The following is a 13,492-nucleotide window of genomic DNA, read 5'->3' on the forward strand; positions in this document are numbered from 1 at the left end:
CGCCGCAACTCTAGAAACACCATGAGACTTCCCCCTCTCCACCAAATGATGCCCAATTCCACTGCATTTTGTGCAGAGCAATACCGGGTTCCACATAAAACACGAAAGGAGCCTTGACTTCCTTAATGGAACACCACAGAGTCCCCAAGAACACTGTCACAAGTCTAGAGAGACCCTGAGGTCACCACAGCAACACAAAAGAACTCCGTGTACTCCAAATCAACTCGAGATGAGGCCCGATTCCCTTGCATTGGCTCCTGAACCATCCCGCATTCCCCATCAAGCACAACAAGTGGCTTCACTTCCTATAGGCAACTCCGGAGATTCCCCGAGAACACTGTCCCAAGTCTTGAGGAACACCAAGTTCAGCACAGCAACTCAAGAAAAGCTCCATGTAGCCAAAATCATCTCGAGATCAGAGTGGATTCCCTGGCATCGACTCAATGGGAATGCCAACGTTCCGCAAGCATCTCAAGAGGAGTCTTCTCTCAGCTGTAGGTATGTGAGAGGGACCCTGAGTTTGCTGCCTCAAGTGGAATGGACACCGAGATGGCCTGACGTGAAAGAAGGCCGGATTTCTCTGCAGTGACTTGAATGCAGGCTCGTCTTTCATCTCCCAAGATGAAGGGATGCCTGAATCCCCTGTGGAGACCCTAGAGAAAGCCCTAGTTCCCCACCTCATCTTGACAGGAGGCCTCACATCCCTTTGACAACTCGAGAGGAGCGCGGTGTTCAAGGCGTCAAAAGGAGACGACGCCTGACTCAACTTGAAAATTGATAGGAATTCCAATATCCCTGTGGCAACTGGGAAGGCAGCCTGGGTCTCCGGTCTCACCTCGAGAGGCGTCCCTATTGCCCTGCCAAGCCTCGAGGAGAAACCCAAGGTATTGCTGGCAACTAGACAGGAGTCTTGAAGTCGCTGAACCAACATGAGTTTTGAGGGCCATCCCCGCCGTAACATGAGAACATATCCCAGATTCCCGCTGCAACTCAAGAAAAACCATGAGACTTCCCCATCGCCGCGAGATGAAGCCTGATTGCAATGCTGCATGCAGAGCAAGTCCGTGTTCCTCATCAAACATGAAAGGAGCCTTGACTTCCTTGATGGACCTCCAGAAAGTTCCCTAGAACACTGTCACAAGTCTAGCAGGACCCTGAGTTCCCCGCAGCAACACGAAAGAGCTCCGTGTACCCTAAATCAACTCAAGATGAGGCCCTATTCCACTGCATTGCATGCAGACCACATCCGTGTTCCCCATCAAACACGAAAGGAGCCTTGACTTCCTAGATGAAATTCCACATAGTCCTGAAGAAGACTGTCACAAGTCTAGAGATGCAACACGAGATGCAACACGAAAGCGCTCTGTGTACTCCAAATCAACTCCAGATGAGGCCCGATTCCCCTACAATGTCTCCAGAGCCATCCCACGTTACCCATAATACACGACCAGGGACTTACTTCCTTTAGGCAACTCCAGAGTTTCCTTGAGAATACCATCTCAAGTCTAAAGGAACACCAAGTTCAACATGCCATGTTTTTTCATGGTAGATATTTTGCTTTTCTTGGCTAAGATGTTGCCAAGTGGAAGGCATTTTTACAGAAATAACAGCAAGCCACAAAGAGAAAATCTTGAACATAGAAATGAAGACAGAAAGGAAACTTCTAGGAGAGAATAGACAAGGCAGTAGCTTCAATAGCAGTTCTCTTCTCCCTGACAGCCTTTTATCTCTTCTTCCCTCTTAGGAAAAGGGCTGTATTCACCAGGGATTTGGTCACAGTCTCCTTTCCACATGAGGAGTACAAAGGAGGTCTGGCACTCTATTTTTATCATGACTCATATTTTTTTGCAGGAAGAAGATTCCTCACACCCAGTGGAAACACCCTTCTGTCAGATAGAGAAGGCTCTCTGCCTCCAGGGTTCTGCCAAACCGTCCACAAGAGCAGTCAGTCGGTCATTTCCTCCCAAGCATGGCTTTCAATAAACTAACAAAACAAAACAAAAACAGAAAAAAAAAGAAAAGCAACAAACTGATGCTGTTGTCTCCTAGATGATATCAGTATTACCATGAGAGTGCTGCAGGTATGGATGTCAGAAGCTGGAAGAAATTATTTGAGGAGCTTTAATATCTATGGTTTTTCCAGTGGTCATGTATGGATGTGAGAGTTGAACTGTGAAGAAAGCTGAGTGCCAAAAAATTGATGCTTTTGAACTGTGGTGTTGGAGAAGACTCTTGAGAGTCCCTTGGACTGCAGGGAGATCCAACCAATCCATCGTAAAGGAGATCAGGCCTGGGTGTTCATTGGAAGGGCTGATGCTGAAGCTGAAACTCCAATACTTTGGCCACCTGATGTGAAGAGTTGACTCATTGGAAAAGACCCTGATGCTAGGAGGGATTGGGGGCAAGAGGAGAAGGGGACAACAGAGGATGAGATGGCTGAATGGCATCACCAACTCAATGGACATGAGTTTGAGTAAACTCCGGAAATTGGTGATGGACAGAGAGGCCTGGCATGCTGTGATTCATGGGGTTGCAAAGAGTTGGACACGACTGAGCGACTGAACTGAACTGAACTGAACATCTAGGACACACTTGTTCTGTGCTCTGGTCTCCACCCAGTTAACCTTGGATATTGGGGTTGGTTGATTGTAGTAATGTCTGAAATTTTTCCCACCACCTGTATCCAGGCCTTTCATAATGCCCCCCTGCACTGACTTTTGGCACAGTCACGTGTCTTGATTTGGCCAAGGGAGCAGCCTGAAAAGTGTCTGTATATTGGGGCTGGTCCTCTTGCTGGTCTTGCAACCACTGCTGCTGCCACCAAATGATCAAGCACAAGCTTGCTTCCTGGAGGAGATACAACATGATCAGAGATAAGCCATCCCACTCGAGCCATCATAGACTAGCCAGTTGCCAGTCAACTCTACAGCTGATCACAGATGTATGAGTGCCCAGCTGATATTAGCAAAGTCTGGTCCCAAGCTGCAAGAACCACTCAGGCACAAGAGGCCTACACTGCAACGTCTCAAATTGTAAGCCAAAGTAATGTCTTTTTTTCCCTTTTTTCTTTTTGTTGTTATTGTAGGCCACCTGGTTTTGAACTGTTTTGTTATGTAGCAAAAGTTAACTGACACAGATATTTCCCTAAATGTTCTCCTAGAGCCCAGTGCCACTGGTGGGATCACATGGCTGGGATTTTAGGGACATTTTCTACTGTGCCAAGTGTAATGTGGGTGAACTGAGCTAGCAGGTGGGCTGTTACCAGTCATGCTCTGTGCTGTTCGGCAGCACAGGCTTTGGAGTCAAATTGGCATTGATTCGAATCATGGCATTATGTCAGTGTGGAAGTAACAGCTATAAAATCTCAATGGTATAAAAACATCAAAATCTCAATGGCTTCACACCAGAAAGGTGTATTTCTCTCTTATGTCACTGCTTATCTATATATTTATATATTTGGTGCCCTATACATATGCGATGGTATTTCCCTGGTGGCTCAGATGGCAAAGAATCTGCCTGCAATGCAGGAGATCAGGTTTGATCCCTGGGTCAGGAAGATCCCCTGGAGAAGGAAGTGGCAACCCACTCCAGTATTCATGCCTAGAGAACTCCATGGACAGAGGAGCCTGGTGGGCTACAGTCCATGGGATTGCAAAGAGTTGGACACAGTTGAACAACTAACACTCTTCACTCACATCTGTGATGATCTGCAGAGCTGGCTGGCTGCCAGGTCTCAGAGGGCTCAGTCAGGATGGTATCTTTTCCTCCAGCTGGCTAACTTGTGCATGATCACACTCATATATATTCATGTAGAGATTCAGGGACCAAGGCTCCTTCCACCTAGTGTGTTCTCTGGGTCCTCCACTGGATCTTCTGCAACCAGCCAGGAGACAAGAAAAGGAAAAGAACATGGAGAATCTGGTGGGTTTAAGGGCCAGGGCTGTAAATGTCAGAAGTTAACTCAATCCATTGCTAGAACTAGTCACATGGTTCCACCTAGATGTAAAGGGACTGGGAACATGATCCAGTAGAGTGCCAAGGAAAGAGAGAAGGTACATATTGGTGAGATACAGAAATCTGTCTCATTTAGCAATTCATTAACTAGGTAATTAGGCAAGTTACTTGATTTCTTTGATAGTTAAATAGTTCTGTGTGGATTGTACAATCATGTAGAAGTGACCTCATGCCAATCTGTCTTTTCATTCTGGTCTGTGTCCATTCATACTAGGAATTGAGGCTGTTTAATGCCATATTGTTATGCTATTTTTGAGAATCAGGCCCTATCTGGCATACCAAGGAAGAAGGATATGAATGGTTTTCCCTAGGTGCAGGAAATGAGTGGGTACATTTTTTGCAAGGAAATTTTTTAAATTATAAAACCATCTGTGAGTTGGTCTTTTTTTTTTTTATTATTGTCATATGCCAGTAAATAATAATAAAATATTCCTTCCTAAAAGAAAAACTGTTATCTAACTGTGGAAAATTCTGAAAGAGTTGGGAATACCAGACCACCTGAACTGCCTCTTGAGAAATCTGTATGCAGATCAGGAAGCAACAGTTAGAACTGGACATGGAACAACAGACTGGTTCCAAATAGGAAAAGGAGTACATCAAGGCTGTATATTGTCACCCTGCTTATTTAACTTATATACAGAGTACATAATGAGAAATGCTGGGCTGGAGGAAGCACAAGCTGGAATCAAGATTGCGGGGAGAAATATCAATAACCTCAGATATGCAGATGACACCACCCTTATGGCAGAAAGTGAAGAGGAACCAAAGAGCCTCTTGATGAAAGTGAAAGAGGAGAATGAAAAAGTTGGCTTAAAGCTCAACATTCAGAAAGCTAAGATCATGGCATCTGGTCCCATTACTTCATGGCAAATAGATGGGGAAATAGTGGAAACAGTGGCAGACTTAATTTTTTGAGGTTCCAAAATCACTGCAGATGGTTACTGTAGCCATGAAATTAAAAGACGCTTACTCCTTGGGAGGAAAGTTATGACCGACCTATACAGCATATTAAAAAATAGAGACGACACTTTGCCAGCAAAGGTCCGTCTAGTCAAAGCTATGGTTTTCCCAGTAGTCATGAATGGATGTGAGAGTTGGACTATAAAGAAAGCTGAGCATGGAAGAATTGATGCTTTTGAACTGTGGTGTTGGAGAAGACTCTTGAGAGTCCCTTGGACTGCAAGGAGATCCAACCAGTCCATCCTAAAGGAGATCAGTCCTGAATATTCATTGGAAGGACTGATGCTGAAGTTGAAACTCCAATACTTTGGCCACCTAATGTGAAGAACTGATTCATTTGAAAAGACCTTGATGCTGGGAAAGATTGAAGGCAGGAGGAGAGGGGGATGACAGAGGATAAACTGGTTGGATGGCATCACCAACTCAATGGAGATGAGTTTGAGGAAACTCTGGGAGTTAGTGATGGATAGCCTGGTGTGCTGCAGTCCATGGGGTCACAAAGAGTTGGATACGACCGAGCGACTGAACTAAACTGAAGATCTAAACAGTTACTGCAATACTATTGAGATTTAATTGTATTATGTAGCTAGAATGGGCCCTTAACACACAAGGGCCCAACTGCACACTTGAAGAGTACATTACAGAGGTATTTGGATTTCAGTTTCACTTGAGCATGTTTTCAAATAATCACCCTGGTCACTCTGTTTCAGTGTTTTATTTATTTATTTATTTAAATTGAGTAACTCACTTTAATTGGGGAATAACTACTTTACAATATTGTGATGGTTTTTGCCATGCATCAACATGAATCAGCCACAGGTATTCATGTTTCCCCCTCCCCCATCCTGAATGCCCTTCCCACCTTCCTCCCCACCCTCTCTCTCTGGTTGTCCCAGAGCAGGCTTTGGATTCCCTGCTTCATGCACTGAATTTGCACTGGTCATGTATTTTACATATGGTAATGTACATGTTTCACTGCTATTCTTTCAACTCATCAGTGGGAGAAGGCAGGGTGGGATGTTTCATGTTCTAAACTTTTGAACACAAATAGAAAGTATGTGGTCACATAGAATGTTAGAACTAAAGGAACTCAGCTTCTGTTCCATCATCTTCACAAGCATTGTTTATGTTTGCTTTACAGTTTAAATGCAAGAATATCTAGTACCACAGGTGTTGGAGACACAAAGTGATCCCAAAGGGAGCTTTTGTTGTTTTTCAGTTGCTAAGTCATGTCCAACTCTTTGTGGCCCCATGAACAGCAGCATGTCAGGCTTCCTGTCTTTCACGATCTCCAGGAGTTTGCTCAAACTCATGCCCATTGAGTCAATGATGCCATCCAACCATCTCATCCTCTGTCACCCTCTTCTCCTCCTGCCTTCAGTCTTTCTCAGCATCAGGGTCTTTTCCAGTGAGTTGGCTCTGCACATCAGGTGCCTGAAGTTTTGGAGCTTCAGCTTCAACATCAGTCCTTCCAATGAGTATTCAGGGTTGATTTCTTTTTGGATTGACTGGGTTGGTCTCCTTGCAGTTCAAGGAACTCTCAATTCTTTTCCATTTATGCTAAACCATTATGAACTTATTGGAAGCTCGCCAAATTCACTTCCATATAGAATATAGTATCTACTTAAAGGATAAAGTGTTTTAGTCAGCATGGGCTGCTATAAAACATACCACATGCTGGCTGGCTTAAACAACAGACATTTGTTTTTCACAGTTCTGGAGGCTGGTAAGTCCAGGGTGAAGATGCTGACCAGTTTGGTTCTTGGTAAGGGCTCTCTTCATGCATTGCAAATGGCTGTCTTGTTGCTGTATCCTCACATGGTAGAGAAAGGAAACTCTGATGTCTACTCCTCTTCTTGTAAGGGCACTAGTCCCACCGTGGGGGCTCTACCTTTATGAAATCATCTAAATTTAATCACATCCCCAAAGCCCTACCTCCTGATGCTATACCTTAGGGGTAGGGCTTCAAGAAATAAATTTGAGGTGGGACACAAACATTCAGTCCAAGACAATCAGTAATGAAATTGTACCACTTTGAAGATAATTTGAGGGAGAAGTCAGAAAATGATATGCTCTGTGTTCAAATTTTGCTAGCTTAGCCACTGGCTGCTCCACAGAGATTTGATCTTTGATATCTGCTCCTTGCTAGCACTCAGCCCTCCACTGTTTCCTGGATCCTCCCACATGCATTAGGATCTTCATTAGAAGCATGATGACTGAATAGGTCTGCAGAATTCCAGGTCTCAGATCTAGACATTGTGGCCTAGACCACACGGTTCACTGGCTGGTGTGGCAAAGCCATGTTGAATCCAAGAGTGTAAGCATAGAAGAAGATCATCATCTCCTGAATCCTTATCCTTTCTCTCACCTGTAGTTTGCTGCCCTAGTCTTTTTGTTTGTTTGTTTTTGTTTTAAGTTAACGAAATACCAGCTGCCTATCAGATAGCTCTGTTCAATTTTCCTCTTATTCAAATGATTAAATCCAAATCTGTACAGATCTGTTCTTCCCATTCATGACTCTTTTTCCAAGTGTCCCACATTCTTCCTTTAGTTGTTGTTGTCACCATTATTCTCCCAGCTTCTGTAATCTTGGACATGTTCTCTTTTGCTCTTTCAACAAAACTTCAAGATCTGTAATCAAGTTCTTTCCTCTTCCATTTACCCTGGTTTCAATCCAGATCAATTTGCATCTAAGATTGTGCCTCACTAACCCTGCCACTAACCCTGTTTTCTACGGCCAAGTGAACCTTTCCAAATACCATTTCCATCATGTCACTGTTCCCCCCAAGAGTTTGCAATAGTTTCCTGTTGCTAATGTATTGAAATTATCTCCCCTGAGGCCTGAGGATGCTGGAGCAAATGATATATGAAAGTTTTTTTCAACTAAACATTCCAGTTTTCAATTAAAGATGTTTTTCCATAAGCCTAAATCTTTCTTTTATACATAAGAAGGATGTGTTAACTGATGTAGGGGCTTAGTAAATATTTCTTGGATAGAGAAAAGAACTTTATGGTTAGTATGTGAAACTGTAACTCCCCTAAATATGGTAGTTTGTCCATATTCATTTATGGATACTGTTTTATTTATCTATAGCTGCATTAATAAGCTATTGAAAACCTTGGTGGCTTAAAACAATGATTTTATTACCTTTCATATTTCTGTGGGATGCCTGGGGTCATCAGGGCAATTCTTCTGCTGATCACTCTTGAGTTCTGTCATGCAGTTGTAGTTAGATGGAGGCTTGGCTGAGATGTCAGGATAGCTGCTCCTTTTTCCCACTTTAAGTGGCCTCCTCTGTCTCTCCGTGTGGCCTCTCTACATTTTCTGTCAATGTGATCTTTCCAGAAGGAAAGCCAGACTTCTTATGTGAAGACTCAAGGTTTTCAAAACTAAAAAGTGGAAGCTGCCAGGTCTATAAAGCTTAGGCTTTAGCTGGTATAGTGTCAGTTCTGCCATATTCTGTTATTTAAATCAAGTCCCAGGAAAGCCCAGCTTCAATGACGGAGGGGTCTACACATGGTGCAAATTCAAAGAGATGTGGTTCATTGGGAGCCATCTTTGGAGACCGGGGTACTATCCTCTGGCTCTTACTGATTCATGGCTTTTTACATGAAAAATGTGCTTACCTCTGCAAATCTCATCCTAAATATGATATCAGTTTAAATTCCAGGATATTGTCAACAAAATCAGGTGCTGGTATGGATGTGACTGCTCGAAGGCATCTTCTCATATGCACTTTCTCAGGTGCAGAGACCAGTGAAGAAGAGCAGATTATCCACCCACCCCCAACCAATCTCTTTCATGTAGTGGTGAAAGAGACAGAAAAACTTCAGCAGACTCCCATGTTCAAAAAGAGGAGAAAAGGGAGACATGAGCATTTCCTGATTTATAACAATTCTAAAATCCAACCTGGTGCATATCCCAATATCTCTAACTCAAGCAGAGGATAGTCCTTGATTAAGGTACAGTTTTGCTTTTTAGGAATGGTTTCCCTCTGCTCTTGGTTTTATCCTCTGGGTTCTGGCTCTGAGTCATTCTTCCATTTTCTTTAAAATGGCCTATTTTTGTAGCTGTATAACTCTAAACCTGTTTCCTATCTCTTTGGAAGTTAAGGGCCCAAAGTGAAGGCAAACTGGGGTGGCTAGTCTATGAACATGCCCCAATGAATCACACCTCCTGTTCATATTCTTCTGTGGTTCCCCTACTCGTTGAATCTGGGCTGGCCCACTGATCTGTTTTAACCAATGGACAATGGCAGTTTTCTGATTTTGTACTTTGGGGATGCCTGAGCCACCACTATGTAAGAGGTCTGGTTTTCCTGCTGCAAAGACTACATGTAGAGTCTACATAGCGAGGAAGAAACTTGAGACTATGGAGAGGGAGAGAGACCATGTCAACCCAGTATCCTGGTTGAGCCTCCAGATGAACCCATGCTAAGCTGTTACCTGACTGCAAGCACATGAGAGAATCCAAGTGAAACCACCAGAAGAACTTCCCATTGAGCCTAGTCAACCTTTGGAACTGTGAAAGGTAAAGTCATTTTAAGCCATTAAATTGGGGTGGCTTGTTATGCAGCAGTAGAAAACCACACATAATCCATTCACTGAAAGTTACTGAACTGTCCATCTGTGCCTGATGCTGCATTATGTGACGTGAATGTAAGACTAAATAAAGCATTGATTCTGAGCTCTACCTCATTTTTGTTAATGAAAGATTTTTGTAAAAGGAAATGTTTCAATTTTTTTTTTTTTTAATTTTAAGGGTGAAAGATTTCTGTTTAAAATATACCGGCAGTGAATTCTTTTATAAAAAGAAATAATCACTCTGAGATTTTTCAAAGTTTTAATTTTTCACATTAAAGTTTTTAAATAGTGAAGCGTACCAGAGATTTTAATAACAGAATTTGATTCAGCAAATATTATCTGATCCTTTGCAACATGTTTCCTCAGTATATTTTAAAAATCTGTGTGAAATTCAAGTGCTGTTTTCCATCTGATATCTACTAGCTTGCATGGGACTTGTTAAGTTATTTGGGGGATCCTAGTTTTGTCTATTAGCATGTATTCTTGTTATTATCGTGCATCCCATGGTTGTTTCCTTATTGCTTCAGCAAGAATTATATTCAGTTGTTCAGTTTCTAAATGACCGAATTAGCAGCAGTTTTTCCATTTTTTTTTCTTTAGAATTCTCTTAGTCTACAGTTGGACTCCCTCTCTATTACTCTCTTTTCCTCCCTGAGTTTTACTCAACATTCTGCTAATGAGTTCACATTCCACTCTTGTCCCTCCATGGATTGTTGCCCATGCGTTTGGAGACTTCCTTGCCTTAATTATTGGGGGAAAAAATCTCTTCTTGGTCTTTCCTTGCTAGATATTGTTGGCTCTGAGTTTCTAGCTCTTACCTCTGATGTGTCTTTGTTTTTCACATAAAGAGAGATCATAAAGCAGAGAGAAGCCCTGAAGACCATATAATTTTATGGATGATCAAACTTTGGCCAGAGAGCCAAGTGACTGATTCAAAGAACTACAGTTAGTGGCACAATCAGGGCCAGAATCCATATCTCCAAACTAAGAAGTTCTGGTTTCACTATAGTAATGAATTCACTCTCAGACCACATCAAACTAATGCAGGTAGGCTAACTGATGCTTGATCAACCCGTTCTATTTACAATTAATTAATAAATTTTCATTATATCTCAATTAGATTCTCAGTCTTGGATTACAACTGGGGGAAAATAAGAGAAAAAAGAGAAGTAGAGTGAGTTCATAAGCTGTGAGGTGTACAGCAGCAGTTCATAATATTTATTATTGCTTAGGGTTTTGATGAATGCTCTTGAGCCTCTCATTACTTTATTCAAGAAATATTTACTGAGTATCTACTCTGTGCATATCTATGTGTATGTGTGAACACATACACAAATAAACACAATTTCCTTAGATCTTCTTTTAGGGAGCCACTGTGTGAATGGTGTCAGTATCCTCATAAATATCTTATAATACATATAAGTTTCATACCCATAGCAATATACAGAAAATTAGTTGCTTTTTTAGGGAAATACACACTGTGATTCCTTATAGATAGTTTACCTTCATAATTATTCCCATGTCTCCAATTCTTAGAATCATCTAATTCTTGTATTTCATAGTGGAGGACCTCAGACTCAAACACCTTCAAAGGCCATGTAGTTATGGTAAATGAGTGAAGTAGGTGGAGACCTGGAGAAAGAGGTGGTGTTGAGACTACAAGTCCTGTTTGAAGGGGCAGCTGCCACTCCATATCAGGTGATTTTTGTCATGTGGGAAATCAAGGGCTAGTACTTCTAGAACTTCTGTATTTCTAAGAGAGGCTGGAAATCTTTCTTTATATGAAATCTCCTGATTTTTATAATGTTGACGACTAATCAAAAACATTTAAAACCTCTGCATTGGCCAAATGAAACATGTGTACCTAATTAAAATCCTGGACATATAGTTTGCCCTAACACCCTTTGTGTGCCTTCTCCATTTGCAGAGACAAATTGCAAGATCCAAGCTTCCAAGCCACAGGACTCTCTCATTTCTAAGGATTCTGGAAGTGAGGGCTCAAGGGAAATAGTCCTAACTCATTGACCTCTGGAGTGGTCAAACAACCCACCCACTGATTTGCTTGGTCAGTTCCCACTTAATGCCACTGAGAGAATAAAAATCCCTTTCTAGAGAAAATGCAGGGAAAAGTGTTGTTCCTTTTGCAGAGATCAAAATAAGGGCTATCTTGCTTTTATTCAAACTATAATAATTATTCTAGAAATTAAAATGTAGTATTGGTATGCATGCTACCCAATGGGTGTGTTTGATGTTTGGCCCTACATGGATCATGCGAACACAAATCTGTACATGGCAACTTGAATCCTATTTCTCCAGACTCAATAATTAGTGTCTGATATTAGCTCCAACTTCTCAGTTCAAGGTCCTCACTAGTCTCCTAAACTTCAAATCTAATTGCCTGTCTTATTTCATTTTCTCATTTGTCAAATATTTATAGACTGCCTCCTAGGTGTCAGATGTGTTTTCAACACTAAAGATATATGACAGTTAATCACATAGACATGGTCTATTCACCCACAAAGCTTACTCTCTGTGAAGCTTAGGGAGACAATAGCCATGTAAACAAATGAATAAATAACACAGTTTCAAGCAGTGATAATTGTTATGAAGAAAGTAAAATGGGTAAATGGGATAGGAGTGATTGAGGAAAAGCTGTACTGCACAGTCATTTGGATTGAGACCTGAATGGTGAGAAGGTGACAGCAATGCAAAGATATGGGGGAAGAGGGTTGAAATCAAGGGAAACATCTGGTGCAAAAGCCTGTCACAGGACTGGACTTGAAGCATTTAAGGATCAGAAAGTCAACCTGTGGCTGGAGAGTCTAAGCTGACTTCTTTCCAGTATTTGCCCATTTATAATCCTGGTTTTGACAGAACTTGCCTAGTTCTATTTATCAGCTACCTTTGCTGGTTCTCTCCAAGGTCCTGATGAAAGATTGTGTCCTTCTTTGGAGAGTTTATCCACTACTAAAACCTTATTTATTACTTCAGTGTTGTCTTCACCTGAGTATATGTACTAACTTATGAATTCAGGTAAATTTTCTATGCATGGAAATGGCAAGAAAACTTGCCATATTTGCAGATTTCTTCTCTCTGGAACCCAGGAACCATATGAAGTAGTCGAGAAAGATAATGTCCTGAACTAAAGCAGTGGCTGGGATAGAATCATCAGTACCTGATAGCCCACTAGACATGTCTGTGTGGATGTGGATCTATGTAATGCGAGTGAGGGGGCACACTAAGGGAGAATGACTCCAAAGTGTCAGACTTTAGTCAATGGTAGACGACAAGTGCTACTCACTGAGATTCAGAAAACAGGAGGAGAAGTAGGCTTTATTTGGATGAAGGTGGGTAGGTGAATACAGGTAATGGAAGGTAAGAAAGAGTGGAGAGTTAAGAAGGAATTCCCGAATCTGAACAGCAGGTAGTCTCTTTCTGCCATCTTAGACTGGAACTTCAAATAAATATTGCCAAGTAAGAATGATTACAATGGGAAAACAGATCTGTAATATAATTGAATGCCATTAGTTTTCTACATTCTGATAAAATAATTTTACAAGGAGTACATCAAAGCTGTATATTGTCGCCTGCTTATTTAGCTTATATGCAGAGTACATCATGTGAAATGCTGGGCTGGATGAAGCACAAGCTGGAATCAGGATTGCCGGAAGAAATATCAATAACCTAAAATAAGCAGATGGCACCACCCTTATGGCAGAAAGTGAAGAGAAACTAAAGAGCCTCCTGATGAAAGTGAAAGAGAAGAGTAAAAAAGCAGGCTTAAAACTCAACATTAAAAAAACTAAGATCATGGCATCCAGTCCCATTACTTCATAGTAAGTAGATGGGGAAACAATGGAAACAGTGAGAGACTTTATTTTTTGGGGCTCCAAAATCACTGCAGATGGTGACTGCAGCCATGAAATTAAAAGAC

The sequence above is a fragment of the Muntiacus reevesi genome, chromosome 3 (assembly GCF_963930625.1).
Source record: "Muntiacus reevesi chromosome 3, mMunRee1.1, whole genome shotgun sequence".
Lineage (NCBI taxonomy): Eukaryota > Metazoa > Chordata > Mammalia > Artiodactyla > Cervidae > Muntiacus > Muntiacus reevesi.